This window comes from Nicotiana sylvestris, chromosome 3, assembly GCF_000393655.2.
Source record: "Nicotiana sylvestris chromosome 3, ASM39365v2, whole genome shotgun sequence".
In the NCBI taxonomy this organism is placed as follows: Eukaryota; Viridiplantae; Streptophyta; class Magnoliopsida; order Solanales; family Solanaceae; genus Nicotiana; species Nicotiana sylvestris.
Window position 1 is genome coordinate 165,059,838 of NC_091059.1, and position 25,725 is coordinate 165,085,562.

Below are 25,725 nucleotides of genomic sequence, written 5' to 3' on the forward strand. Positions count from 1 at the left end.
TGGGTTATATCAAGCAGACTATGCACGAGCTGGAGCAACTTGAGAGGGATATCACGCCTAGGACCGCGGCGAGGCCGAACGATGCCCCGCGGAAACCAATTTTTAAAACCATAATGCATTCATAGGTCAAATCTGTATTTTAGCATCTTCTGCCTGTTTTTTTTCATCAAGGTGATTTTCAGTCTATTTTGAGTCTAGGTTCATTTTCCAAGTTTGCTTTTTCTTTTGCAGAATGTAGCTTGTAATAGAACATTTCAACAATGAAGAGGTTGTTTCTTTTACGTCCATTTGTGTTTTTCGAACTACGTAATGATCTGATTCACGTAGGCATCGTGATACGTAGGCAATCCTCATCGGATCCGGTCGCATTTCTTTTACTACAAAAATAAAATATATATATATATGTATAATAAATAAAATAAAAGGAAAACAAAAGAGAAAAAGAAAAGAAAAGAAAAAAAGGGAAAAAAAACTAATAAGAGAAAAAATGCCGGAATGACGCATGCTCTCGTAGCAAACATATAGTAATCCACTTAACTGCATAGGTGCATCATGCCCAACGTGAGATTAACTATCTACTATTTGCTGCAAAATTAACCGTGCGTTTGTCATTGAGCATTTTTCCAGGGTTTTTTGAAAAGACGGTTGGTTTGGTGAAAGTCTGGCCTCGCACTCATACTTCACGAGGTCAAGAAGAGGTGTTCAACTACCTGTTGTTAGGACCAGAAGCAGTACTCACACTTACTTCACCAGGTCAAAAGGAAGTGTGGAAATGTCTTCGGAAATTCCATTGCAAACAGTCCCCGTCTCTGAGGAGAGCTCAATCTCAGCCGTCCTCACACCTGAATCCGCAACTGCGGAGGAAAATAGAATCCTACGGCTCCGCATGTTGGAAATGCTGGATGACTGGAACAATGGGAAAGAGCCGCCAAGTGTCGTCCCCGGATTCCCTGAATTATTCTCCAGGTCAAGTGGGACTTCTAATGTCCCCATAAATTACCCTGCTACCCCATTCGGGTACCCAGCCACCTCGGCCTTCTCTGCTGGATCACCTTCTGAGCCTCATCCCCGAATGTCGGCCACTGATGCAAGCATGAACATCTTTACTGCATCGCCTTGCCCAGCTACGGCACAGCCTGCCACATACAAGCCAAGCTTTGACTCATCCTCTTTTACATTCCAAGCACCATCGTTCTCAATGGAACCAACCAGGTTCGCTACCAACAATAATCCTCTACCGCCTCAGTGCGAACTCGCACCGGGACAGGATCAGAACCCCAGGATTGCAGAACAAAATGAGATTGCTAAGAGAATGAGAAGCCTTGAACAAAGTTTGAAGAATATGCAAGGGTTGAGCGGACAAAAGAGCGTCTCTTACGCCGACCTGTGCATGTTCCCTCACGTGCACCTGCCAACGGGTTTCAAGACCCCCAAATTCGAGAAATACGATGGGCACGGTGACCCCATTGCACATCTTAAGAAATACTGCAACCAATTGCGGGGAGCCGTCGGAAAGGAAGAACTGCTAATGGCATATTTTGGGGAAAGCTTAGTAGGGATAGCTTCGGAATGGTATATGGATCAGGAAATGTCCCGATGGCATATATGGGATGATCTCGCCAGAGATTTTGTAAAGCAATTCCAGTATAACATCGACATTGCGCCAGACCGAAACTCTCTGTCGAATTTGAAGAAGAAGCCTTCGGAAAGCTTTAGAGAGTATGCTATTAAGTGGCGTGAACAGGCGTCGAGAGTGAAGCCTCCCATGGATGAAGTGGAAATGGTCACTACCTTTCTCCAGGCTCAAGAGTCTGACTATTTCCAAAACATGATGTCGGCCATGGGTAAGCCATTCGCGGAAGCGATCAAGATAGGAGAGATGGTAGAGAATGGGCTGAAAACGGGTCGGATTCTGAGTCAAGCAGCCCTAAGGGCAACCTCCCAGGCCGTCCAAAGCGGGTCTGGAGGGACGACAAGGGGGAAGAAGAAGGAAGAAACGGCTATGGCAGCCTCTGAAGCAAGGGAGTATCGTCATCCCAGGCCCCATTTTCCGGAAAGGGCCCCACAACACTACTACCCCCACTCAAATGTGGCATATGCTCATCAACCTTATATGGTCATGAATGCCCAACCTTATAACCATCCACCACAACAAGCCAACCGAGGCCCAGCTCCACCTCCCAGAAATCAGCCTCCTTACCGCAACCACTATAACCCACAACCCCCGCAGAATAACTACCGCCCCCAGGAGCCACCTCGACGGCGGACTTTCACGCCCATCGGTGAACAATACTCTACATTGTTCCCTAAGCTAGTCCAGTTGGGTTTCTTGCAACCAATTCCCCAAACGAGGCAAAACCCGACATCTCCTTCTTACAAAGCCGGAGTCAGATGCGCCTATCATTCAGGGGCCGAAGGAAATGATACAAACGACTGCTGGTCATTGAAAAGAGTGGTCGAAAATTTGATAGAGCATGGAAAAATAGTGCTAAGGGACGAAGAGATCCCAAATGTGACTAACAATCCATTGCCCGCTCACAATAATGGGCCGCTGATCGGCATGATTTGTGAAGACAAAGAGTTCGACCCTGCCTTGAAAGCCATAATTGCCATTGTCGACACGGGGAGGAGGCCTGAAATAGACCAGAAATCAGAAAGGGGGGAGGAGGCCAAGGCTGCAGAAAGCAAGCCTGAAAAGAAGGTGGAGAAGAAAGTGGTACCGGCAAAGGGTGGAGTTCTTTACATACCGCGAGGTCAAGCCAAGAAGACGCAGAACTTCGGGATCAAAAAGACAAAACCTATGTACGTGCCAAAAGGGGCCTATGTGGTCCGGGGGACGATTCAACCACCTCGGCTGAATGAGCCAGTGGTTATCGGACGCGTGCCACAAAAGCCAATGACCAACCCGTCCACAGTGCCGTGGAATTATCAAAAGACTTTGGTAACATACAAAGGTAAGGAGGTCATGGAAGAACTTCCAGAAAATACTTTCGTTGGAGGGTACTCAAATACCCAAGAACTGAACAACGCCACACAAAGGCGCTTCCCTCCAAAGGAGCCCGTGAGTGTTGAAGAAGCGGAAGTGTTCTTCCAACAGATGAAGATGCCGGATTACGAAGTGATAGATCAGCTGCGCAAGCACCCTGAGCAAGTATCCATGCTGTCATTATTAATGAGGTCAACCGAGCATCAAAAGATCCTGCTGAAAACCCTGAATGAAGCATATGTACCGGTCGAAACCTCGGTGGAGCAACTAGAGCGGATGACAGAAAGATTCTTCGCCGTCAACCAAATCTCTTTCAACAAGAACGATTTACCCCCGGAAGGAGCAGCACACAACAAGGCCTTGCACTTAACAGTGAAATGCGAGGACTACTATGTCAAGCGGGTAATGCTGGATGGGGGATCAGGTGTTGACATTTGCCCGCTCTCCACGCTACAAAGAATGGAAATTGGGGCAGGAAGAATCCGACCCAACAACGTCTGCGTGAGAGCTTTCGACGGCATCAAGAGAGATACCATGGGAGAAATAGACCTGTTGTTGGTCATAGGACCAGTCGAATTTCGAGTAACCTTCCAGGTGATCGACATGGACACATCCTACAATTTCCTCCTTGGCAGACCTTGGATCCATGCGGCAGGAGCCGTGCCTTCCACTCTTCACCAGATGGTGAAATTCGAGTACGAAGACCAAGAAATCGTGGTCCATGGGGAAGACGAACATGCCATTTACTGGGACCCATCCATCCCGTATCTTGAACCGAGAAAAGGGAGCAAACATACGGTCTATCAAGCTTTCGAGGTGGTACTGGCCGAGCAGCACGAAGAGGGAGTACCTTGCCCCCAGCCTTTCTTGTCTAACGCTTCGGTCATGGTGGCCAAAGAGATGATCCGGCACGGATTTAGGCCAGGGAAGGGACTTGGACGAACCCTTCAGGGAATAACAGAACCCATTACTTTACCAGTCGTCAAGAAACCTTTTGGACTAGGTTTCAAACCTACTCCAGCAGACAAAAAATGGGCAAAGAAAAGGCGAAATGAGGGCTGGAAGTTGCCTCAACCACTGCCAGATTTATATGCGACTTTCGTCAGGCCAAGATACGTTGAAGAAGAAGATGATGAGGTCTTCACAGCTGAGGAAATCAAGGAAATATGTGGGGCGATAAGAGAAATGCTCTACGAGGTCCACATGGTTCAACCAGGTGAAGGCACAAGCACTGCTGAGATGCTGTACATGGGACCGAATGCCCAACTTCAAAACTGGGAGGCCACGCCATTCCCGACTAGACGGAAGTCCGGGTAGATCTGCCCTGCCACCTTTCCTGTATCACAAGTCATCTCCGGGACATAACTTGAACGTTTTCTTCTTTTCATTTGTTGTTTTGAATTCCCAGTTGTAAACATTGTTGTCTTCCAACTTTCCAAAGAAAATATACAAAAAAATCATCATTGCTTTCCTATTCTTTCTTTTGCTTTGATTTTTTATTAGTTTTCCTTTTATCTTCCTTTTCAGTCCTAATAATGCGGCTTTGAATATGACATGCTTGCGGACTTCACGCCCAGACCACAATGAGCTATTTAATTGCGAATTAATGAACCCAGAACCAGAATATGATGCGGAAGAGGCTTTTAGAGAGATAAACCGAGAGTTGGAATATTTTGAGAATAAACCTAAGCCAAATCTGAACGACACCGAACCGGTAAACTTAGGAACCCCGGAAGAAGTCCGGGAGACCAAGATAAGCATTCACACGGACAAGAAAACGCGAGAGGCGATAATTCAACTTCTTTTTGAATTCAAAGACGTGTTTTCTTGGTCATATGATGACATGCCGGGACTAGGTGTTGATCTAGTGGTTCACAAATTGCCGATTCATCCTGATTGTCCTCCAGTTCAACAAAAGCAACGAAAGTTCAAAACTGAGGTCAGTGACAAGATTAAAGAGGAGATCACCAAGCAGCTGAAAACGGGAGTGATCCGGGTAGTCCAATATACAACATGGCTGGCGAATGTGGTTCCAATACCGAAAAAGGACGGGAAAACTCGGGTATGTGTAGATTACCGAGATCTGAACAGAGCAAGTCCTAAAGATAATTTCCCGCTGCCCAACATCCACATCCTCGTTGATAATTGCGCCAAACACGAGATACAATCCTTCGTAGATTGTTACGCTGGATATCATCAGGTGCTGATGGATGAAGAGGACGCCGAGAAAACCGCTTTCACCACGCCTTGGGGCACCTACTGTTATCGGGTCATGCCATTTGGTCTAAAGAATGCTGGGGCTACTTACATGAGGGCCATGACCGCCATTTTCCATGACATGATGCATCAGGAAATAGAGGTGTACGTGGACGATGTGATAGTCAAGTCCAGGACGCAGGATAACCACATCCAAGACTTGAGGAAATTCTTCGAGAGGCTAAGGAAGTATGACTTGAAGCTAAATCCAGCCAAATGCGCTTTCGGAGTTCCGTCGGGCAAACTTTTGGGTTTCATCGTAAGCAGGAGAGGTATCGAGCTAGATCCAACTAAGATAAAATCCATCAGAGATTTGCCTCCTCCAAGAACAAAGAAAGACGTGATGAGTCTGTTGGGCAGGTTGAACTACATCAGTCGGTTTATTGCCCAGCTGACAAGCACGTGTGAACCCATATTCAAGTTGTTAAGGAAAGATGCGGCGATCAAATGGACACCTGAGTGTCAAGAAGCCTTTGATAAAGTCAAAGAATACCTTTCGAATCCCCCAGTCTTGGTCCCTCCAGAACCAGGAAGGCCACTTTTCTTGTATCTGACAGTCTTGGAGAACTCTTTCGGTTGCGTCCTCGGACAACACGACGTAACCGGAAAGAAGGAGCAAGCAATCTACTACTTAAGCAAGAAATTCACCGGTTACGAGGCCAAATACACTATGCTGGAAAGGACATGCTGCGCTCTCACATGGGTTGCACAAAAGCTGAGACATTATCTCCAAGCCCACACTACATTCCTCATAAGCAGGTTGGATCCTTTGAAGTATATATTTCAGAAGCCAATGCCTACTGGGAGACTGGCTAAATGGCAAATCTTGCTTACGGAATTCGACATAGTTTATGTCACTCGCACGGCAATGAAAGCCCAGGCGTTAGCAGATCATTTGGCCGAAAACCCGGTCGATGAGGAATACCAGCCATTGGATACCTACTTTCCAGATGAAGAGGTAAACACCGTAGAAGTGATCTCGGAGGAAGCTCATGTATGGAAGATGTTCTTCGACGGAGCCGTGAACGCCAAGGGTGTAGGGATTGGGGCAATTTTGATCTCGCCTTCCGGTCAACATTATCCGCCACAGTTAGACTTCGTTTCTTCTGCACAAATAATATAGCTGAGTATGAAGCCTGCATTATGGGCATGCATATGGCAATCGATCAGGATGTCGAAAACTTACTGATTATGGGAGATTCTGACCTGATCATCCGGCAAGTTCAAGGCGAGTGGGAAACTCGGGATGTCAAACTTATCCCATACCGACAACATGTGGAGGACCTCAGCAAGCGTTTTACCTCGATAGAGTTCAGGTATATTCCGAGGTGTCACAATGAACTGGCAGATGCACTTGCTACTCTGGCTTCTATGCTACCCTACCCGGGCAACGCCCACGTCGATCCTTTGGAAATCCAAATCAAGGAAAGACACGGTTACTGCAGTGTAATCGAGGCGGGATCAAATACGCAGCCTTGGTACCATGACATCAAGAGGTTCCTGAAGACGCAAGAATACCCAGAGCATGCTACTGGAGATCAGAAGAGGACCATTAGGCGACATGCAAGTGGTTTCTTTCTAAGCGGTGAATTGTTATATAAGAGGACCCCGGACCTCAATCTCTTACGATGCGTCGATATCGAGGAGGCAAAGAAAGATCATGCACGAAGTACACGCAGGTGTGTGTGGACCTCACATGAACGGGTATGTCTTGGCAAAGAAAATCCTTCGAGCAGGTTATTACTGGATGACCATGGAAAAGGATTGCTTTAGTTTCGTTCGGAAGTGTCATCAGTGTCAGGTGCACGGTGATTTGATTCATGCACCTCCCACGGAACTGCATCCCATGTCCGCACCTTGGCCATTTGTCGCTTGGGGCATGGACGTCATTGGACCAATTGAACCAAAGGCTTCGAATGGACACAGGTTTATACTGGTTGCCATCGATTACTTCACAAAATGGGTAGAAGCCGTCACTCTCAAGTCGGTCACTAAGAAAGCTGTGGTAGATTTTGTACACTCAAATCTTATCTGTCGCTTCGGTATTCCTGCGACCATCATCACAGATAATGCAGCAAACTTGAACAGTCACTTGATGGGAGATGTGTGCGAGCAATTCAAGATAACACACAGAAATTCCACTCCTTATCGGCCAAAAGCCAATGGTGCTGTGGAAGCTGCAAATAAAAACATCAAGAAGATTTTGAGGAAGACAATACAAAGTTCCCGACAGTGGCATGAGCAGTTACCTTTTGCATTATTGGGGTACCGCACTACGGTACGCACATCGGTGGGAGCGACTCCTTATCTTTTGGTTTATGGGACCGAGGCTGTAATACCGGCAGAGGTAGAAATTCCTTCGCTTCGAATCATTGTCGAAGCAGAAATCGAGGACAGCGAGTGGGTTAAGACTCGGTTAGAGCAATTGACGTTGATTGATGAAAAGCGGATGGCTGCAGTTTGTCACGGACAGTTATACCAACGAAGGATGGCCCGTGCTTACAACAAGAAAGTCCGACCCCGGAATTTCGAAGTAGGTCAGCTGGTACTGAGGCGTATTCTGCCGCATCATGAAGAAGCAAAAGGAAAGTTTGCCCCAAATTGGAAAGGCCCATACATCGTAAGGAAAATATTGCCAAGAGGAGCATTGTATTTAGGTGATATCGAAGGAAATGACCCCGACACAGCAGTAAATGCAGATGCAGTCAAGAGGTATTACATCTAAATCATACTCCAGTGGTCCTGACACGTTGAAAATGGCGAAGGCGTTTGTTCCCCACTACTTCCCAAACACTACCCAATCCTCTCCACCAACTTTTGAGCCGCTTACAAAACAAAAAAAAAAAAAAAAAAACAAAATTTGATTGAGGCCTGAACTACGTTTGACTTGATTCCGAAAGGATACGTAGGCAGCCTCTCCCTGAGGTTCAGTCACACCAACAATAAAATCCCATTCACCCTGAAATTGAAAACCGGGGCACGTCGAGCAGTTGAGAAGTTAGTATCACTACCTCTCTTTACCAAGCACAAGCCTTCAAATCAATTACCAAATATGGTGGGGAATCAATAAGTGTCACAAACGAAGACCATCACACTCTGAATTAAGAGGGATAAAATGAGAGAGTCTCGGCGGTGAAAACCTTCGGGCACCACGAGGCGACGGGAGTAGAGAAACCAAAATGAGAGAGTTTGTTTAGTAAAAACTCGCAAAGAGTGCTATCAAGCGAGGACAGGGAGAGAAATGAGAGAGGTCAGCCAGCGAAAACCCGCAAAGGGCGCTGTTGGCCGAAAAGAATGACGCCATCCCAAGAAAGTTTCGCCAGAATGCCACCAGTTTGGAATCACAGATCCGTTCTGGTTCAGGAAAACGCAAGCTCTTAGAAGGTCAGACGTCCAGTCCAAAAAGCATGTCATGTCATTGAAAGCCAGCATTATCTTCCTCAGATAAGTCTTTCTCATCCCGAAAAGGTTACTCCTTTTCTGATTTGTTTTCTCTTTTCTTTGTTTCTTTTCGAATCCCTTTCGCATTTTAACCCCGAGTTCAGGACACACCGGAAAGGACAGGTGGCAGGTTTGTTTGCGCGGAATCCCGTCTCATGAAGGAAAGCACCTCATCTCGTTGATATGATTACCCAAGCATGATGAATCATGACGTTTGATGGTGTTCCGGAGTAAAGGAAAAAGAGAGAAATCTTGAAATCTTCCCCAGCAAGTCCGCCTTCGGACAAATCCCCACAGAGTCTCCCCCTGTACAAATCCCAACAGAGTCTCTATTGTACAATCTCCCACAGAGTCTCCCCAATATAAAAAAAAATGGAATCTCCCCAGCACATCCCAGCAAGTCCTTTTGTAAATATTCCCCAACAAGCTTACCCCAACAAATCCTAGAAATTTCGCTTTGAAATAAATCCCCAGCATGCCCCATTGTACAAAAATCCACACAAAGAATCCACTTTGTAAATATTCCCCACAGAGCTTCCCTTTTGTACAAATCCCCACAAAATACCTCCAATAAAATCCCCGTCGAAAACCTCCAAGAAAAACGGGACAAAAAAAAGAAAAAAAGGCCTTATGTAGCAAGTCATCACAGAATCCGGAAATGCAAGCCCGAGCAGTCCAAAGGTTTCGCCATTCGAATCAAATCAATGGCGGGACTTCGCAACATAAATAGAGACGCAACCAAGCAATTGGGAACGATCAAGGCCGCCGAACCGACCGTCATTTCCGAACTAACAATTGTTCTTTGTCTGAGAAGTTGAAACAGGTTTTAATCTAAGACAACCGTGCAAGAAGCAGGTGTCGCCCAAAGAAGAAGGTACACGGGTACAAGAAACATTTTGGCAATAAGGAATTCACTCAAAAGGTAAGTTCCCGCAAAACTCCCTTTTATCTTCTATTAAAACAAGAAAACTCAAAAATAGATCGTGTAGTATTCTCGAGCTTTATCCCCAGCCAATCAGCATTAGGGTTTTAAACCCTAAACTGAACTTTTTCCTTTCAGCCAGCATTAGAGTTTTAAACTCTAAACTGAGCTTTGCCATGCAATCAGCATTAGGGTTTTAAACCCTAAACTGAATTTTCCTTTTAGTCAGCATTAGGGTTTTAAACCCTAAACTGAACTTTTTCCTTTCAGCCAGCATTAGAGTTTTAAACTCTAAACTGAGTTTTTCCCATGCAATCAGCATTAGGGTTTTAAACCCTAAGCTGAATTTTCCTTTTAGTCAGCATTAGGGTTTTAAACCCTAAACTGAACTTTTTCCTTTCAGCCAGCATTAGAGTTTTAAACTCTAAACTGAGTTTTTCCATGCAATCAGCATTAGGGTTTTAAACCCTAAACTGAATTTTCCTTTTAGTCAGCATTAGGGTTTTAAACCCTAAACTGAACTTTTTCCTTTCAGCCAGCATTAGAGTTTTAAACTCTAAACTGAGCTTTGCCATGCAATCAGCATTAGGGTTTTAAACCCTAAACTGAATTTTCCTTTTAGTCAGCATTAGGGTTTTAAACCCTAAACTGAACTTTTTCCTTTCAGCCAGCATTAGAGTTTTAAACTCTAAACTGAGCTTTGCCATGCAATCAGCATTAGGGTTTTAAACCCTAAACTGAATTTTCCTTTTAGTCAGCATTAGGGTTTTAAACCCTAAACTGAACTTTTTCCTTTCAGCCAGCATTAGAGTTGTAAACTCTAAACTGAGTTTTTCCCATGCAATCAGCATTAGGGTTTTAAACCCTAAGCTGAATTTTCCTTTTAGTCAGCATTAGGGTTTTAAACCCTAAACTGAACTTTTTCCTTTCAGCCAGCATTAGAGTTTTAAACTCTAAACTGAGTTTTTCCATGCAATCAGCATTAGGGTTTTAAACCCTAAACTGAATTTTCCTTTTAGTCAGCATTAGGGTTTTAAACCCTAAACTGAACTTTTTCCTTTCAGCCAGCATTAGGGTTTTAAACTCTAAACTGAGCTTTTCCATGCAATCAGCATTAGGGTTTTTAAACCCTAAACTGAATTTTCCTTTTAGTTAGCATTAGGGTTTTAAACCCTAAACTGAACTTTTTCCTTTTAGCCAGCATTAGAGTTTTAAACTCTAAACTGAGTTTTTCTCATGCAATCAGCATTAGGGTTTTAAACCCTAAGCTGAATATTCCTTTTAGTCAGCATTAGGGTTTTTAAAACCCTAAACTGAACTTTTTCCTTTCAGCCAACATTAGAGTTTTAAAACCCTAAACCGAGCTTTTTCATGCAATCAGTATTAGGGTTTTAAACCCTAAACTGAATTCTTCTTTTGTTCGGCGTTAGGGTTTTACCCCAAACCGAACCTCTCCCCAGCTAGCCGGTGTTAGGGCTCCAACCCTGAACTGAGCATGCATATCCTCTTTCATCAATTTTATGGACTTCTTGGTGAATAATTAACGAAATTTTCCTAGTGAAACTGGGGCAGAAAATTTCGTTCGTTTGTTTGTTCTTCCCGCATGTCTAACCTCGAGCCACACGGATCGAAATGACCCACGAGATGAGTCTCAACTCAAAATCAAAGAAGAAAAAGAAATGTCCCAAGATTCGGAGTAAATGGAAGGCGGATTGACTCCAGCATTTAATTGAGGTCTTGAACCCTGCCAATCGCGCCTCACTCAGTATCCAAGAGATTAACCAGGTCACCACAACTCGCAAGCATCAAGATTCAGATCGGAGTCTACAAGCAGAATCAGCTAAGACCCAAGATCAAGTCGTAAAAGAATCATAGATAGGAATCTTGTAACTAGTAGTTAACATACACATAAGTAGTTAGCTCAGTTTCCAATTTCCATTTGGTTGTAATAAGGCGGTCAGTGACGCAGCAGTAACAACAGCAACAGCAGTTAGCAGCAAGCATTGCAATCCCATGGTAGTCCCAGCTACCAAAGCTTCCCGAACTACATTGACCTGATTCCTGTTTAGCCCAGGATATGTAGGAGATCTTTGAAGCAAGATTCGGTCAAATCTTTCAAAAAAAACATGCTTCATACGGAGTAGTCCATAGGCAAAATCACTCATACACGCTCACTTTGTCTTTGCACGAAAACTCTTCGTGTTTCCGAACAAAGAGGGGCAGCTGTGAGCACGTGATTTTTGTTTTACGCGACAATCGCTCCAAAAGAATTAAAAAATGTATGTGTCATGCGTAATTTAAACCATGACCCGTTTGTTAGATGGAAAATTACAAAAAATACGCATTTTTTCTTTTTTTTCCGATTTGTTGCTGTGTTTAATTTTTGCCTACCTTTAACATTTTATCCGCGTGAAATAAATATGTTAAGTGTTAATTAGTGGTGCTTGGTTTTATTTAATTAGTTTGTGTATTTAGGAAATTAGAAATAAAGAAAAAGAAGACAAAATTTGTTGTAAAATGAATTTGGGCCGTGTCCATTTCAAAATTTGGAGCCCAATTGAACAGCCCAAACTCCCAGTCCGAACAGCCCACCCCCAGGACACAAAACGACGTAGTTTAACACCAAAACTACGTCGTTTCAAGGCCGATCCATCTCAACCATTCAAATCAAACTGATCCAACGGCCAAGATCTCACACCCCGTACCCACTAACAAACCCGACCCATCTCACCCAGACCAAACCCAAACCCTCAAAACGACATCGTTCCATTTAAGCCTTCAGATCCAGACCGTAGATCTAGATTGATCTAACGGTCGAGGTTCACCCACCCACTAACTATATAAGCCCTTCACCATACCCTGCCCCCCTAGCTAACACCCCAGCCTTCGTCTCCAAACAAACAACCCTAAAACCCTAGCCACCCCTACGTACTTCCACCATGAAAGCCGGCGGCATGGATGCCGGTGACCTTACCCTGAACACCATAGAACCCCCATGCTATCCTGAACCCAAATCTACCAACCCCATGCTTCGAATCTTATCCCACCTTCTCGAATCTTCATTTGAAGATTCGAGTCGGAACCTAATCTACACCGATCTGCTTCAAATTCATACCAGACACTCCCCAGACCCCCCTCGTGACCAAACCATACTTGGTTTGGTCCGAATCTGATCAGGGAAGCCTGAATCCCAGATCTAAGTTTGAAAGTTTTGTGTCCTTCATCACTGGCCCATGCCAGTCCGAGCCAAAGAGATTAAGGTCTAATGGACCTTAATCGAAGTGTTTCTCATCTGAGAAACACTTCGATTAAAGTCCGTTCAGCCTTAAGAAAGGTCTGTCCAAGTCCGAGTTCAAATTTTTAACTTTGCAAGCTTTAAGGTGAGTTTGTTTTCTTTCCTTTATTTGTTCGTGTGATTTGTTTTAAATATCTGGTCATGTTTTGTTTCAATTTGTGTCTTTAAATTTTACCACCTTCTGATTGACCACTTTGCCTGAACCACTGTGTTTTGTTTGAACCCCTCCTATTCTGATAAGACATGTGTATTGGTTGTATTCCAAATTTGTACTGACTAACTGATTCCTCAAAGTATAATCCTGCTTAATCAGTATAAGTCGAGTCATGTGTCCCATGCTTTTGAATGACTGATTTGGCTACGTTTGTGTATGTTAATGCTAATATAGTCGAGTCGACATGTGTCGTCAATTAGTCTCAACTGTCTGAACAAAGTTAAATCGATTTGCTTCTATTGAACATTTGCCTGAATCAATTAAGAGCCAGTTTAGTTCACTTATAGCTGTTGGATTGTTTGTGTTTAGATTCTGAATTGGAAGGCATGTGCACTCGTGCACAGCATGTGCATTGGTGCATCTCATGTGCTTTGTGCACAGCCTGTGGCCTGCATAAAAGCCTTTGTTAAGTTTTAAACAATTTGACAGCATATGCTGTCAGATACATTCCACTGCCCATACTTGGCTTTAGTTTAAAGAAGTATTTAAACCTTTTAAAAGTGAAATCTGCCAGGGAATGTTGATGGGGTTTAATACTTAATTAGCTAAAGTTGGAATTGAAAATGGAAGGCACATGGGAAGAGTACTGTGATTTCTGAAAAGAGGCTGTTAAAAAGAGTAGGATAGAGGCTTATAAAAAGGAGGTGTGACAACGGGATAGCAAGGTTTCACACTTTGGCGAGCACAAGAAAAATCTGGATTACAACCCTGGAATAATCCAGACAATAAAAAAGAAAATCAGAGCCCACTACCAAGACTCCCTTCGTATAGGAAGAGGAGTAGCCGTTCAATTGTTGATTTTTGCTTTCAACCCCACAAACTGCACATCTGCCTCGTTGGACCCTTTTCCAACACCATAACTGGCTTGTCATCCACCTTTTCCAACTATACCACCGCTTTTCCACTGGTTAACATTTCTTTTGAACCGACACGGATCATCATCACTATTTGTGAGGGTTTCTTTAGCTCCCCTCCTTCGTGCACTAGCTCAATCATGTGGGTTTCAAGGTGTGCCGGCAACGGGTTCTGATTGATGTTGGGCGTCTCTGGTGTCTGAACCTCAATCTTGTTGGTGTCAATAAGATTCTGTACTGCATGTTTCAACTTCCAACATTTCTCGGTATCATGTCCGGGAGCCCCCGAACAATACTCACAGCTTACCGAGTGGTCCATATTTTTGGGAAGGGGATTTGGCAATCTGGGCTCAACAGGACTCAACAAGCCTAACTGCCTTAATTTGTGGAACACGGCAGTATAGGTTTCTCCCAACTCAGTGAATGTTCTTTGTATTCTTTCATTTCTGAAAGCCCGATTTCCCCGGAAACCTGCCCCTTGAGGGTTCCTGTAAGCTCTTGGCGGTGGATAGGTGTTTTGCGATGGTGTATGTGTGTTATGGGGAGCCGGCGCGCGCCATTGCGGGCGAACCGGAGGCTGAGTGTATGTTTGGGCTTGGTGCACGGAGAAGTGTGGTTCTTGAGGTGGATAGTAGTATTGTGGTGGGCTGTATGGGTAGTTTGGCCTGTGGGGTCTGGGTTGGTTGTAGTATGGTTTACCAGACCTGGACCAACTGCTTGCCTCAATCGTGGCAATTTCTTCTTTCTTCTTTCTTCCCAGCGCACCTCCCGTGCCGCTCTGAATAGCCTGGGTTGTTGCCTTGAGTGCTGAGTAATTCAGGATTTTGTCAGACCTCAGACCCTCCTCTATCATGACCCCTATCTTTACTACTTCATTGAAGGATTTCCCAACCGTCGTCACCAAGTGACCAAAGTAAGTTGGATCCAGTGTCTGCAAGAAGTAGTCCACCATTTCTCCCTCTCTCATGGGAGGATCAACTCTGGCTGCTTGCTCTCTCCAGCGGAACCCGAACTCGCGAAAACTTTCCCCGGGCTTCTTCCCGGTCCTCAACAATGTGAGACGGTCAGGGACTATCTTGAGATTGTATTGGAAATGACCTGCGAAAGCCTGCGCCAGATCACCCCAAGTGTACCATCTGCTGGAATCTTGCCTGGTATACCATTCGAGTGCCGATCCGCTCAGACTTTGGCCAAAATAGGCTATCAGCAGTTCATCTTTACCGCCTGCCCCTCTCATTTTGCTGCAGAAACCCCGCAAATGTGCCATGGGGTCACCATGCCCTTCATATAAATCAAACTTAGGCATCTTGAACCCAGCCGGGGGTTGGACGTCCGGGAAAAGGCATAGATCTTTGTAGGCCACACTGACCTGGTTGCCCAATCCGTGCAGGTTCCTGAAGGACTGCTCCAGGCTTTTGAACTTCCTCAATACCTCCTCTTGTTCTAGGACTTTAACCGGCTTTTCAATCTCTGCCGGTACCTCCAAGTGTGGATTGTAGGCATGTGGTTCGGGGGCATGGAATGTGGGCTCAGGGGGATAGTATTGCGTATCGTGAGCCTGAAACAATGGCTCGTTGGAGGATCTTTGCAACGTGGTTGGCGGAGGTGCCCCGACGACGGGGACGATTGGCGGAGGAGGGTTTTGTTTGGGTGGTGGAGCTTGGGGATTATAGGAAGTATCCCCTTGGTAGTATTGGGCAACGGGGAAGCTCGTTGAAGGGCCGGGTAAAGGGTATTTCGGTGTGTGTCCCGGTGGGGAAGTAGGAGTGACGAGTGGTTCGGGCCCCTTTTGCGCCTTAGCCATGGCTAGCTGCATTTCATGCATTTCCAATCTCATTTTTTCTATATTGGCCATCGCCTCCTTCAGCATCTGATGTGCCGCCCCTTCCGACTCAACACTATTTTCTGAGCCAGTCATGCTTTCTGGTATAATCCCTTTTGATCTTGTTTGATAATGGTATGGTGCCAGTACGCTTTAACAACTAACTGTTTGGATTTGGACAAACAACAAACTTGTTAGCGTTAAAGTTTTAACAGATATTGCAATTGCATGTTGGGGAACGCAATTTTCTTAGGCAGTTAACCATTTCTAACATGTTTTTTTTCTACCGCGTGCATCCTCCCGCGTGAAACCCTTCATTCCACCCTTTTTTATTTATTCTTTGTGCCTTTTTTATTTATTCACTTTCTTTTTTTTTCTTTTTTTTGTTGTGGTCGAATCTTATGGAGATTGCCTACGTATCATACCCCCGCATGAATCAGACCTTGCGTAGTTCGGACCAATAATAGATAAACAATAATGAACATTTTTTTTTAATTTTCATATTAAAACAAACTGAGTTTCAAAGGTTTGAAGATGACCTACAAACTCGAAAATCAAACAATCCACATATTCTAATCAAAAGATTTACAAACTCAAAAACAAACGGCCAACTTCCTTTCCCCGTTTGTCAAATGCAACCAAACGGCTATTTTTGCAAATGTTGCCCCTTCCAAATCTCACATGAATTTTGAGGCTGGGGAGGATTATTTTGACACTTTACAAACTTGTCCATTCTTTTACGAAAATAACCTTTCGACAATTGAAAGATACTCTAAGGCTATTTCGGCGAGAACGGTTTAAGACGCGGCCGAAGCTGGCTCGGCTTATTATGACAAAATTCAAACGGTATTCACCTGACCGCTGAATCTTTGTTTTTTTTTCTTTTCAAAATTACGAAAAAAACTGGTGTTGCAAACACGGCCCTTCAGCGCCTCGGGGACGAAGATTTCTAAGGCTGTGTGGGTCTACTGGACAAAAAATCCTAAACATGACCCAAAAGGTGGCTGTTTATGCAAAGTCAGCCTTTCGGCGTCCCTTTAGGGAACATTCGGCTATTTATGACAAAACAGCATCACCTGACTTATTTATGACTCTTTTTATCGATTTTCAAATTAGAAAACTCAATATTGCAAGCAACGACCTTTCAACATCTCGGGGACGAAGATTTTTAAGGCTGAGTGGGTCAACTGGATCAAAATCCTAAAATGACCCAAAGGTGGCTGTTTATGCAAAGTCAGCCTTCCGGCGTCCCTTTCGGGAACATTCGGCTATTTATGACAAAACAACATCACCTGACTTATTCATGACTCTTTTTATCGTTTTCAAATTAGCAAACTCAATATTGCAAACACGGCCTTTCAACATCTCGGGGACGAAGATTTTTAAGGCTGAGTGGGTCAACTGGATCAAAATCCTAAAATGACCCAAAGGTGGCTGTTTATGCAAAGTCAGCCTTCCGGCGTCCCTTTCGGGAACATTCGGCTATTTATGACAAAACAACATCACCTGACTTCTTTATGACATATTATTTTTATTATTATTTATTTGTTTTTGGTTATTTTAGCAAAAATGGGGGTTGGACCCGATGAGGGTTGCCTACGTATCTCACATCCGGTGAGAATCAAACCCGCGTAGTTCGGGCCTCGTGAATAAGTAAATGAACTAATATTTTTTTTATTGGAACTGTGAAAGAACTGCTCAAAGGAAGTATATATATATATTTTTTTGATTGATTTCTTTTTGAAAGAAAAACTTGTAAAAATTCCTTTTCTTTTGATTTGAACTTTGAGGATTTCAAAAGTAAAAGGAAGTTTTTTTTTTCGAATTTCCATTTGTTTTTTTTATTCTAAAGAAAAAAAATATTTTTGGAATTTTACTTTTGATAAAAGAAATGCTTCTAAAAAATATTTTTTGAATTTTGAATTTTCTTTTCAATTTTGAAATAAGAATCAAAATATTTTCGGATTTTTTTTTCTTAAAAGAAAACATTTTTATTATTTTTGTTTTATCAACAATGGAAAATAAAGATATTTATATTATTTTTTGCAAGACATATCTTTTTGGAATTTTATTTTGAATTTTCTTGGCAAGACAAATACTCTTTGCAACAAATAAAGATATATATATCTTTTGGAAATAAAAAAACTTTTCGGATATATATATATATATATATATATATATATATATATATATATATATATATATATATATGCGACAAATAATGAAAGACTTTTTTTTTTTTTGCTTTTTCATAAGCAAATAAATAATAATAAAAAACCATTTTAAAAATAAGACTCTTTTTTATTTTCATTTTCATGGCAAGACAAACTATATATTTTTTCTATTTTTTATTTTTGAAAAACAAAAACAGAACAACGACTTTTTTTTTCTTTTCTTAGCTTTTAATAAAACAAACTAATAAGACATTTTTTTCATTTTCTTAAAATTTCGGTAGAGTTTTGACAGTATTTGGGCATTTGTTTTCTTTTCAAAAATAAACAATCAATTCCCTAACCGCTATTTCGTTCGTTTTTTTTCAATTTCAAAATATTATTCCTGATATTCACAAGTCAGTCAGCACACAAGTCCGAATCAAATAAATGCGCAAGTAGTAGCAAGTAAGATGCATCAGGATGGTCATTTTCATTTTTGGTACACCTGTCCTAGACAGACCCAACCCCTGTGTTGGGCCTCCAAAGTCAAATGCACGTGATGCAAACAAACGTTCCTACTAGGGATCCGGCATGTGGCTTTGTTATACTAGGTTCAGAACCTGGGTGTTTGTTCTAGACCTGGCTTACCCGAGCGGACAGCTCGAGCCGAGGAGGAGGCGGCAGTCCGGGAATACAGAAGCTTCACCGGCTTTGCGACTTATCCAAACCTCGTTCTAAATTGGGACTTGACACTATACAGAAAAGAAGTCGTACGAAGTACACCCTTCTTCATGATTCAGAAGACTCAGAGAGAAGATGGGTTTCGGCACAATTTATATACAGTTCACATAATATCAAAGCGGTAAAAGCATCATTTAGCACATTAGGCTCAAACACATGTAAAAATCAGATAAAGCCAAATATAACAATTTATCTAAGCTCGAATTTCTAACCCTGAACCAGTGGTTCTGGGTGTTTTTCCCCAGCAGAGTCGCCAGAGCTGTCACACCTCCTTTTTCCGTACCCGAGAGGGTACAAGGGAGTTTTTTCCAATTAAAGGACAATCGAAACGGGATTGGTTTGTTTATTTCAGAGTCGCCACTTGGGAGTTTTAGGGTGTCCCAAGTCACCAATTTTAATCCCGAATCGAGGAAAAGAATGACTCCATATTACAGTCTGCGTACCAGAAATCCGGATAAGGAATTCTGTTAACCCGGGAGAAGGTGTTAGGCATTCCCGAGTTCCGTGGTTCTAGCACGGTCGCTCAACTGTTATATTCGGCTTGATTATCTGATTTTATACAAATATGAACTTATGTGCAAATTTTATCTTTTAACCGCTTTATTATTATTGTTTTTAAAAAGAAATATGAACATCGCTTAAAACACGTCTTTGGACTGCGTCACATGAAATGCACCCACAATCCGGAACACGTTTTATTTGATGTTTTGGGATTTGGATACGGGTCGTATGAAATGCACACCTAAGCTTAAGAAAGTAAAACATTAAACACGCGCCTAAAGAGACTATCGCGTTATTATTTTGGGAAGACCGTGAAATTCGCTAAACGGTCCTTCCGAATTCTAATTAAACCATACATTTTGTGAGGGCCCCGCAATCTATACGTTTTATTTGGCGAGGCTCGTCTCATTTTTATTTTAAAGGATAAACCTACAATGACTATATTTTCTATTAAGTTCGTCTCTAAAATAAAAAAAAATCTCTTAATTATTTACATGCTAAAAAAACGTAACTTATTAGTTATTAGTTTACGGCTAATGCGAATGGAAAATTGCGATCGAATTTGTACAAAGAAAAACTGCTTTCATTTTATATTCTGTTATTCAATAATACTAGAACATGAGATTGACCATAATATCAAAACAGATTAATTATTCTCCGATTAATTTAAACTAACATTATTAGATGAAGAAAGTATACATATGCAACCTCATTATTCATTAATCATTCAACTACATCTTTATACGAAGAAAGAAAAATTATATTCAACCACAAATCTAAACAGGAAGAATTCAACAGGAACAAAGCCTGATTAATATTTCATTTTTGCTTCAAGCCGAGATTGTACAAATGTGTACCTGGAAACAGCAGTACAAGAACAAACGAAGTAGGAGTCAGCAGCAATAATACCACAGCAAAGAGCAGATTCAGCAACACCGCAAAACCAGTAACAACCAGTAGAATAACCCAGCAACGGATTGAAAAATCAGCAATGCAAAAGTGCAATCGCAGTCAAAGCAGAAGAGAGAAAAGATACAAGATGCAGTAGTTTCGGATTTTTGAATAACACTCGAAGAAAAGCAAACGAAAATTATTCGAGTGAAAGTTCAAATTGCATTTCTCTTTTACTCTCCAAATGTTTCAAGTCTATCCTCTCTCAAGTCTTAAGCGAGGCAATGAAACAGTAACTATTCTTTTTCAACTTCAAAACTCTCCAAAATGAATTCTGCCCCTGTATATTCAGTGTATCCAGAATGTATATCGGGTGTATACTTCTCACTCCGCCCCCTCTTTTTTTCTTCTCTCTATCTAGTTTTTCCTCTCTTTTTTTCCACCCTTCTTCCTAAATTTTCTCTTCTATTTATAGCAAAATTTTCGAAATTTTCAGATTTGTTTTTTATTATTTTATTATTTTTTTAATTAAAAGAAATCCCACTTACAAATTGCTTTTATTTTTTTAGAAAAAGAAATCCCACCTTTATTTACTTTTATTTTTAAAATTCCAACTTTAATTACTTTATCTTATTTAAAATCCCACTTTTTATTTTTTTAAAAGAGAATCTCACTTTATTTAACTTTTCTTTAAAAAACAAACCACTATCTTTTCTTTTTCTTTTAAAAATGCTACTTTCAATTACTTTAAATTTTTTAAATTTTCAGATACCTTTATATTTATTTTTTAATTCCAACCTTATTTTACTTTTAAATTTTTTAAAACTTTTTACTTTTTTTAAATTTTCTACATTCTTTTACTTTTTTTTATTTTTTTAAAGAAGAGAATTTCACCTATTTTTACTTTTATATTTTTTTTATTCAATACTTCCCTTTTTCTTATTTTTTTTAAATCATTCCCGAAATTATTATATATTTTTTTAAAAAAATAAAAATAAAAATAAAATAAAATAAAATATTTTCGGATTTTTTATATATAAAAAAAACAAAAAATAAAACTATTAATAGTGATAATTCACCTTTTATTTTTTATTTTTTTGGTTTTGTTTTGTGTTGGACAAAAATGAAGAAGGGGTGTTGGGTTAATGGAGCGGACCGGGTCGACCCGGTTTGAAGTGGACCGGGTCATGGGGAAAGTTGGGCAATTATTTGGGCATGTGGTTTGAAATTGAAGAAGTGGCCCAATCCGATTTTTCTTTGTATTTTTGTTCTCTTTTCTTCTTTTATTTTTCTAAAACTAAATTATAAAAGTACTTAAATTATTATTAAGAACTAAATTAAGTTATAAAAGCGCAAATTAACTTCCAATAACAATTAACGCACAATTAAGTAATAATTAAGCATAAAATTGTTCATTTGGACATTAAATGCTAAAAATGCAAAAGATGCCTATTTTTGTAAGTTTTAATTTTTGTAAACAAATTTAATTACTAACAATTGTAGAATTAAATCCTACATGCAAAAATGCGACATATTTTGTATTTTTTATTAATCAAATAAACATGCATAGACAAACATACAAATAGTTACACAAAATATCACAAAATATCACAAAAATTGCACACCAAGAAAAATTATTTTATTTTTGAATTTTTTGGGAGTAATTCTCATATAGGGCAAAAATCACGTGCTTACAGCTGCCCCTCTTTGCCCGAAGACACGAATGGTTTTCGTGCAAAGATAAAGCGAGCGATTTTTGCCCATCCGAGTACTGGGAACCCTTCTGGGTCAACCTGGTTATCGGGGCTTCTATAGATGAAAACCCCTCCACAAATTGATGGTAATAACCTACCAAATCCAAGAAACTCTGGATCTCTGTAGCTGATGTGGGTCTAGGCCAGTCCTTGACTGCCTCAATCTTCTTAAGATCCACCTGAATACCCTCTACTGATACGACGTGACCCAGGAATGCTACTGAACTCAACCAAAACTCACATTTCGAAAACTTAGCATACAACTAGCTATCTCTCAGAGTCTGGAGAACGACTCGAAGATGCTGCTAGTGCTCCTCTCGGCTGCGGGAGTAGATCAAGATATCATAAATGAAAAAAATCATAAAGGAATCCAGATAAGGCTTGAACATCCGATTCATCAAATCCATAAAAGCTGCTGGGGCATTTGCCAACCCATATGACATCACTAAGAACTCATAATGCCCGTGCCGAGTGCAAAAAGCTGTCTTAGGGACATCAGATGCCCTAATCCTCAACTGATGGTAGCTAGATCTCAAATCAATCTTCGAAAATTCCTTGGCACCTTGAAGCTCATCAAACAAATCATCAATCTTTGGCAATGGATACTTGTTCTTGATGGAGACTTTGTTCAACTGCTGATAGTCTATGCACATCCTCATCGACTCATCCTTTTTCTTAACAAACAACACCAGCGTGCCTTAGGGCATGACACTAGGTCTAATAAAGCCCTTATCAAGAAATTCTTGCAACTATTCTTTCAATTCCTCCAACTCTGGTGGGGCCATACGATATGGCAGAATAAAAATAGGCTGAGTGCCTGATCCAAATCAATGCAAAAGTCAATATTTTTGTCGGGTGGCATTCTCAGCAGGTCTGAAGGAAATAGCTCGGGAAACTCCCGAACAACTGGCACAGAATCCATAGAAGGAACCTCAGCACTAGAATCACGAACATAAGCCAAGTAAGCCAAACAACCCTTCTCGATCATACATCGAGCCTTCATATAAGAGATAACCCTCATGGTTAGAATGATCAGGAGTCCCTCTCCACTCCAAACAAGGCAACCCCGGCAATGCTAAGGTCACAATCTTGGCATGACAGTCCAATATAGCATGATAAGGTGACAATCAATCCATCCCCAAAATGGCATCGAAGTCTACCATATCGAGAAGTAGGAGATCTACACTAGTCTCAAGACCCCCAATGACAACCATACACGAACGATAGACACGATCTAAAATAATAGAATCACCCACTAGTGTGGACACATATACATGAGTACTAAAAGTATCACGAGGCACAACCAAATATGCATCAAAATAAGATGACACATATGAGTATGTAGACCTTGGATCAAATAGAACTGAAACATCTCTACTGCAAACTAAAACTGTACCTGTGATAACTGCGTTGGAGGACTCAACCTCAAGCCTAGCTGGGAAAGCATAACATCGGGGTTGGGCCCCACCACTCTGAACTACATCCTTGGGACGGCCTTCTGCTAGCTGGCCTTCACCTCTAGCAGCCTGACCTCCACTTCTAACACCTCGACCTCCACCTCTAGCTGCCTAACCCCAACCTCTAGCTGGATGAGTAGGTGGTGGAACACCCGGTGCTGGAACCATGGCACGAGAACCCTGATGCTAAGAACTACTCGAGACTCGAGGGCAAAATCTAGCAATATGCCTCGTATTGCCACAAGTATAACAAGACTTCGGCTGCTGAGACTGATAACTCTGAAACTGACCCGGACGGCCTAGGTAACCACCTTACAAACTCTAGAGCGGAGGTGTACTGATAGGAGCTAATTAGAATACTGCATATGAGAACCACGGTCACTTGGAGCACCGTGAGAAGCTAGAAGTGCTGAATGAAATGGCCTGGGAGGATGGCCTCTACCAAAAGAATCCCTACCTCCAAATGAGGAACCACTGAATCTGCTAGAATGACGAGGCCTCTTGTTAGACCCCTGACCGCTCCGCTGAGCTAGAACCATCTCAAATCTCGCTCTCTGTCTCCTTAGCCATCTGAAATCTAATAGGCTAAGCGAGTCCCACAATAAACCTTCTCACCCTCGCTCTCTCTCTTTCTCAATGGGGAGTATAAGAAGAGCATGACGGGCCAAAACAATAAACCTCGTCTCACTGTGTGATAGTCATAGAACCATGCTAAAGACGCTCGAACCACCTGCGGTACTCCTCTCTCTGAGTGACGGGAAGGAACTTCTCGAGAAATAGCTACGAAAACTGGTCCCAAGTGAGAGATGGTAACCCAGATGGTCTAGCCAAACAATAATCTCTCCACTATTTCTTGGCAGAACCCGACAAACGGAAAGCAGAAAAGTTGACCCCATTGGTCTCCACTATCCCCATTTTCCGTAGAACCTTGTGACAGCTGTCCAAATAGTCTTGGGGATCCTTTGAAGATGTACCACCATAGGTAGTAGTGAAAAGTTTGGTGAACCTATCCAATCTTCACAAAGCATCTAAAGACATAGCTGACTCATACTGGTCTGAGCTACAACACTCGGTGGAACTACCCCAACGGGCTGAGCTGCTAGAGTCTGAAACTGGGGAGCCACCTGCTCCAGAGTGCGAGTAGCGGAACTCTGTGCTCATCCCCCAACCTGAGAGACGGATGATGCTACAGGAAGTATGCCTGACTGAGTGACTCTCTCTATAAGGCCCACTAGACAGACTAGAGCATCCTAGATTACCGGGGTAGCGATGAACCCCACTGAAACCTGAGCTGGACCCGCTGGAACGGTCTAGGTTGGAACCTTATCATCAAAATCTACCTGAGGCTCCGCCGCTGGTGCTGCTGCTCTGGGATGAGCCCTGCCCCTGCCTCGGCCTCTAGAACGGCCTCGGTCGCATCCTCTGCCCCTCGTAGGAGTTGCCGATGCGGGTTTGGGCTGCTGATCAGCTGATGTAGCAGTACATGTTCTCTCCATATGTGAAAGAATATAGTAGAAATTCAATTAGCAATAAGAAATCAAACCGCACGGCAGAGATGAATAGAAATGAAACTGTTACTAACCTTGCCACGACTCGAATTTCCCACCGTCGGGACCGTGATGACACCTAACATTGTACTCGCTAGGCAAGATAACGTCACAAATTATTTCACATTTTTATTTTATCTTTTGACAATTTACATGTTAATAAAAGTAAATCAGCGGAATAAATACGGAAGAACAGAATTTAAAAAATTATCTTAATACTAATAACAAAACCGTAATAAAACTCCACCCAGAACTGGTGTCACAACTCACGAACAGTCTATGAATACGACAAACAATGGTCTGAATAAAGAAGTATACATCTATCTCAAAAGTAGATAAAATAGAAAAGAAATAGGATAGAAGGGGACGCTAGGGTCTACAGACACCTACAAGACTACCTTGGGTCTTCAATGGACTGAAGGCAGCCAGCCGAGCTCTACTCACAAGTTCCGGCACCGGGATGCAAAGAAAGTGCAAATTGCAGTATCAGTACAACCAACCCCATGTACTGGTAAGTGTCGAGCCTAACCTCGACGAAGTAGTGACGAGGCTAGGACACGACAACTAACATAAGCCTGTGCAGTTAAAAAATATAATAACAGAGTAACAATAGTAGAAGCTAAACAATAATTAACGGGAAAAGGCAACATGCTATGAGGGTACCAGAATAAGGAATCACAGTACTAACGGAAATTAAACAGTTAAAACACTTGAACCGATAACAACAATTAATCATAGCAAACAAAAAATGCATGGCATCACCCTTTGTGCTTTTACTCTCAATCCTCACCATACAATCAATAATAGAAATGTGCACGGCATCACCCATCATGCTTTATCACTCTTCCTCACCATATGAATAATAGAATGTGCACGACATCACTCGTCGTG